At 46.8% G+C, this 6,000-nt stretch overlaps 1 protein-coding gene across 3 annotated transcripts in view; it reads left to right on the top strand.

Annotated features, from left to right (window-relative positions):
- LOC147029196 (F-box/LRR-repeat protein 2-like) overlaps nucleotides 1-6,000 on the top strand; it is a 75,133-nt gene that overhangs the window by 43,571 nt on the left and 25,562 nt on the right. The gene's annotated exons all lie outside the window — the stretch shown is intronic.

Raw genomic sequence — 6,000 nt, 5'->3', positions numbered from 1 at the left:
CGACCTGCCTGCGGTGAGAGAGTGAGAGACCCAAAGACTCGGCCTCATCACGGGAGATACCAATGATCATAAATGCCTTGGTTTCCACAGCGTGAAGCCGAGAAAGGTGAGAGGCGGGAGCACCAGCCCAGGGAGGAGAGCAGTACTCCATGCGGCTGCGGATGAAAGCTTTGTACGTGGTCAGGAGCACAGGTGTGCCAAGGAAGGACTTTGCATGATGGAGGATGCCCAGTCGGTGACTGGCTTTGGAGGCAAGCTTGGAAATGTGGCTTTCCCAGGAAAGATCATGGCAGTTAGTGCGACCCAGAAGCTTGAATGAAAGCAACTCTTCAAGAGGATTGTTGAGAAAAGAGCTGGGGTGGAGAGAGACAGAGAGGGTGAGCAAGAGCAGCAGAGCTGGTTTTTAAAGCAGGTGGGCTGATGCTGTCTGGACCGGTTGAAGAATCAGAGTCGAGGTTTGACAGCAAGCTGTCCACCTTGTCAGGAGAAAAGGACTCTGAGTCCAGGAACTGCTGGGTGTGACTGGGTAAGGTGGGTACAGAAAGCAATGGGATTGGGACACAATATTTCAAAGCAAACACGGAGTTTCGGCATTCAGCCTTTTCATGTGCTATGTCAGCTGTGCAGCCATTTGAGGTAAGGGAGAGGATGGAGGGGGAACATACACCAGACACAGACCTAAACAGATGCCACCAGGATTTGGTGGAGGGAGACAGGTTTCAGAGTTCAGACTTGAGATTAGAAAGATGTTGTTTCCTGACTCTCCTGAGGGTACACACACACACTTGTTCCGAGCTTTGTGGAAGGACGCAAAGGCAAGTAGTTTCAGAACTTCCTTGCCACAAGCTTCAGTGTACCATGGGCAGGAGGAATGTTATGACAACTGAAGACAAGATGGGATAAATCTGTGCATGAGAGAGAGCAAATTTCTTTGAAAGAATTCCGAGCAGGAGTTGATGTCAGAGAAAGCAGAGATGGGAGACCAGTCGAGAAATTTGATGGTTCCTTGGAGACCTGCCAGTCAGCCTGAGTGAAATGCCTGACTCGACGGCTCTGAGATGGTTCTCTAATAACAGCCAGAGAGATGTCTACTTTGACTAGCATGTGGTCAGTTGAACCGATTGGAGCAGAGGAAGAACAGATATTTCCAGGGAAATTGGTCAAAATGAGATCCAGAGTACCGTTGGTTGAGATCCAGGCCAGGAAGTTGACCGATTGTGTCAGTCCTAATGAATTGCAGAAATCATTTGCTGAATTGCCATGGCAGGTGAGGGAGGTACCCACACCCAGCCAACTGGCATGATGACAATTGAAGTCACCACATATGAGGATGAGAGGATAGGATAGAAGTTGGTCCATGTTTTCGGCAAGCGAGGTGCAAATGGAGTCATCATTGTTTGGTGGATGGTACAACACAATGTAAACATCAGGTGGTAGAGGAGGGGAAGCCTTGGCCAGAGGTATTTCTGGGGGTGTGGGGGAGTGGTGGCAGTGCATGGAGAGTGAGGAATCGAGTTTTGATTAAGAGAGCAACTCCCCCGCCAGGACGAGGCTCAGGTCTGTCACACGGGAGGAGGGAGTAACGAGGGAGTCAGACATCTTGAAGGAGAAAAGTTTCTGTGAAGCAGTTTATGTCTGGTTTGTCAATGACAACCTGCGTGGAAAGACCAGTCAGGTTAGAGCGAAGGCCCTGGATTTTTGGGGTCTACATTGTTAAGGAAGAGGGAAGGAGCTGGCTTTAGATGCAGGGGAGGGGAGGGGTAGGTTGAGGGAGGAGGGGGGAGGTAGGGAGAGTTGTTCACAGTGTGGGGTGTTATGTGTGGCCTTTAAACCTTGAAAGGAGTGTTTCTTGAGTTCCAAGGGGTAGCACGGCAGACAATAAAAACGATCACTTTAAACTTTTCAATCATTTGAAAACCAACCAGGTGAAATGCAGGTTAAAACATGCAGCCGAACCAGCGACATTCAACAGAAGGAAGTTTAAAATGCATTTTATTTAAACCGATGGTTAAAATGCACTATTATCATTCAGTTGTAATGCAATCACAATTCAATTCAATCAGTAATTCATCAGTAACTATAAACTTCTGCACAGGAAATTTGCAGATTAGTGATCAGCTTTGAGTGCAGAGAGAGAGAGCCCCACGGGAATTATCATGCAGAGTGGTATCTCACCGCTTCTCCAGCCAAACCAAGAGAAGGCATGAGGTGGAGGGAACGACCTTGGCGCACTGCTGCAAAGGGAAGCTGCCGGCGTGCTGTGTTGGCTTTCGTGAGCACAACCGATCTGCCAGCAGGAGTGAAGCCGTACACCAGCTTGGTGCACTGGATCAATGACCAGGTCAGTGGTCACCGTGTGCTCAATGCAAATGCTCACGATACCGCCACTGCCTGTCTCCTGCTGTACGTCCAGCACTCCACCGTTCCAAGGCTCCGTACGCTGCTGGAGCTGGATGTATGGTTTGCCTCAAAGATCACCTCCACGTCAAATCAGCTTCTCCTTCTCTCGATCGCTCCTCGTTTCACCTTTTTATGGCAAACTCGCAAGGTCAATCTCGAAGCAAGGTGACACTTTGTCTGAATCCAAAGATTGACCACAGCTTAGCCATTGGTTCAGCACGTCGTTTCCCATAACAAAACTCTCACTCAGATCGTGCACGTCACCATACGAGTGTAAAGCCCCTATTGGTCAAAACATGCAGCCTCAACACCAGTCATCTTCAAAGCTCTGTTGACAATCCATCTTGATGTCACAATGCCGATGTCTGTGCACAAATCCTTTGTCCTACATTCACATCTCATTTAATTAATTCACTGAAACTCGAGTTGCCTTTGTCCCCAAATTATCAGAATCATGTCTAATACAAAACATAACCTTTCCAAATCATATAAGATTTATATAGGTTTTACTAATCCGTAACAGGGGGATTGCAGAAGAGCTTGGGAAGAGGGCCGCATGAGGAGGAGAAAAGGCTCGGTGGTGATGGGATGAGGTGCAGTGGGGAGCAATAAGAGAGGGGGCAGAGGGAAATTGAAGACTGGAGGAGGTGGAGGGATGAGATGGAAGAGAGAGGGCAGGAGTAGGAGGCAGCTTTGTGGATGAGAGGTGGGGGCAACTTTGAGAAGGAGAGAGGAGGGAGATTGGAGGGAGAAGGGTGAGAGGCCAGTTTTTTCAGAAAGGTGAGAGGGAAGTGTGTGAAGGTTACTTTGAGAGGGAGGGGTGAGAAGGAAGCTTTGAGAGGGAGGGGAGATGATGAGACCAGGCATGGCCAAGGGGCAGAAGGGTGATGGGAGAGAGGAGTGATGAGACTTGGTTGTGGTATTTGAGGGTTTGGGAAGAGGGGGAGGTTTGGTGAGAGGAAAGAAAGAGCATGTTTGTTATGTTGAGTGTACTGATTGAGAGAGTGACATATCTGTTCGGTTAGAATGGAGCCCACAGATGTTAGAACACCACACAGTTTGGGACACCAGAGTAGGAGCTGATAGTAAAACAGACAGTGATGAGGTGCTGAGAGCAGAGGTAGGATGAGGGCAATATGGGAGGGGAAAGGACAGGGTATAACAGGTGAGGAGTTCGGAGGATGTAGATTCAAGGTGGTGGGGTGAAAGAAGTTGAAACATTTTAAGAGACTGTTTAAAAAAAACAAAAAAAACAATTTTGATAAAGATTAGGTAAAGGAAAGGTTGAAGAAAAAATCATGAAGGCATATGGTGAATGCAGGTGGGCTAAGGTGGAAGGAAGATTATATTGGTCGGTGAAAGTTATCGGAAGAGGAAGAGGGGGTAGAGAAAACACGTGGTTACGGAGGGTATAAGGTGAGAAGGGAAAAGGTATCAATTATTTTTATTGATGTTTTTAATATATTTTACTTGAAAATATCACCCATCATTTCGCTGGGGGGGGGGGAGAAAAAGAGGGGGGAAGAGAGAGAGAGAGAGAGGGGGGGAGAGTGAAGGGGAGAGTGAAGAGGTGGAGGGCAAAGGAGGGGTGGGGGAGCGAAGAGGGGTGTGGGAGCAAAGAGGGGTGGGGGAAGGGAAGACAATGTGAGGTGAGAGAATTGGAAGGCAGACGTGCGGTGGAGCGTCAATTACGATTCATACCGTCTCATCAAAATGATTCTGCATCGAATAACAGTGAGGATGGAAACAAAATAGTCTGAAATGTATTTTCTACCGGTTATACGATAAACACGACCCAGAGACAAAACCAGCCAGACGCATCCCGAGCCAAGCCGTCTGGACACAAACACTGCTCAGACACATTGAAGACAAGCTCCCGTTCCGATGTGTCCGGAGACTAGCTATCCAGAGATAAACTCCCGTCCGGACATAAACCCAGATTTGCTTTGATTCCCTGTGGGGCACCTTGCGAAACCTCCAAAAATATAGACACAGTTCTGGCAGACTCTATGGATGAACAGTTCCTCTGGGGGACAGGTCGTCCAGAGACGCACTCCCGTCCGGACATAAACACCACCCGGACGCGTCCGGAGAAAAGCTGTCCAGAGACAAACTCCCGTCTGGACTTAAACCCAGATTTGCTTTGATTCCCTGTGGAGCACCTTGCGAAACCTCCAAAAATATAGACACAGTTCTGGCAGAGGCATTGGATGAACAGTCCCTCTGGGGGACAGGGCGTGTCGTCAAGCAGTGAATGCATAAAATCGCACAGCTCAATGAAGCTGGTTAATTTTGGCACATTCTGAAATCTTTTGCTCACTCAATATAATTCTCCAAACAGTCAAAAAATATAAGTTTCATGCTTTGGAAATTTCATATTTTCTTGTGTATATGGAGAAGGAAAGAACGAACACAGCCTTGCTTGCTTCAAGTAAATAGGTACATCAGCTGAGGCATAAACTCGTTATTTCTTTAAATTGCCAGATTTCACTCCAGATTTTGACACTTGTTTAATCCGCAAGATATCCGATCTGCAAAACCGAAATAATATTTTTAAGATATACTTTAATTAGTCCATTAGAGTAGATCGTGGAAAATCGTATCGTGTCATGCATGAAATCGCTCCAAGCTCCTAATTTGAAAACTATAACACCGACTTGATTGATGTATACAGCAATTCATAGCTCTGATGAAGAATCATTCGATAATATGAGTGAGGAAATTGAAAAAAACCCAAAACTTTATCGTTAAGAAATTGTTGCGACCTGCAGCGAGTCAAGGTATGGTTGAGCAGGCCAAAAAACATGGCGGCTTCAGACCCCAGCGAAGTTACCTAGCTAACGCTTTTAGCCCCTTTAGAGAGCGGTGACCGGGGATGCGCCTGATGAAGGATTATACTTAAGGCCGTTAATTATCCTCAAAAGGGGTGTTTTCATGAACCCAAACTCCCAATTTTTGGTCTTGCACTTCCTTGGAGTTTTCTTCGTATGCATGCAAGGTTTCAGGCTGCTAGGTTTCATGGTTTTGAAGTTATGGAGGACACGCACACACAGCCATTTATTAGTATGGAAGACATTAAGTCGAGGGTATTTAAAGTGTGGAGGAATTTTGGTGAAAAAAAATCTGAAGGTAATAAATAGAAACTATAATAATGCGATTGTGCACACAAAGGAAAAGGTAGGCCTCAAGGAAACCCGATATGAAAAGACCGACGAATACTCACCAAATAGAACAAGTTTTGAAACAAAACCGAACTACAAACACACAGTAAACAGACAACACAATAACAGCACAAAAACGCGACGAAAAACGACCGGGGAACTTATCTTTTAGAAAGTCGGCAGAGACCGTGAGAGAACACCACCGTTACTCAAGAACCGGAACCGGAAGCTTGATCACATCAACGTCAAACACATCCTGAAACCACCGCCGGAAAAAGCTCACACAGCCGGGCAGCACCAGGTATCCACTACCTCCCCCCCCCCCGTCGGGGGTGTATGTATATGGTGTATATCGTGTATATGATTTTGTCAAAATAGCTGTCTAATGCATCCACTATTACTGTTACATAGCACTGCTAGAAAGTGTGTCCCCCTCTTC

The sequence above is a fragment of the Eptatretus burgeri genome, chromosome 4 (genome assembly GCF_056783735.1).
Source record: "Eptatretus burgeri isolate ZD-2024b chromosome 4, Ebu_testis_v1, whole genome shotgun sequence".
Classification (NCBI taxonomy): Eukaryota; Metazoa; Chordata; class Myxini; order Myxiniformes; family Myxinidae; genus Eptatretus; species Eptatretus burgeri.
This window is presented reverse-complemented; position numbering and strand designations above follow the sequence as displayed.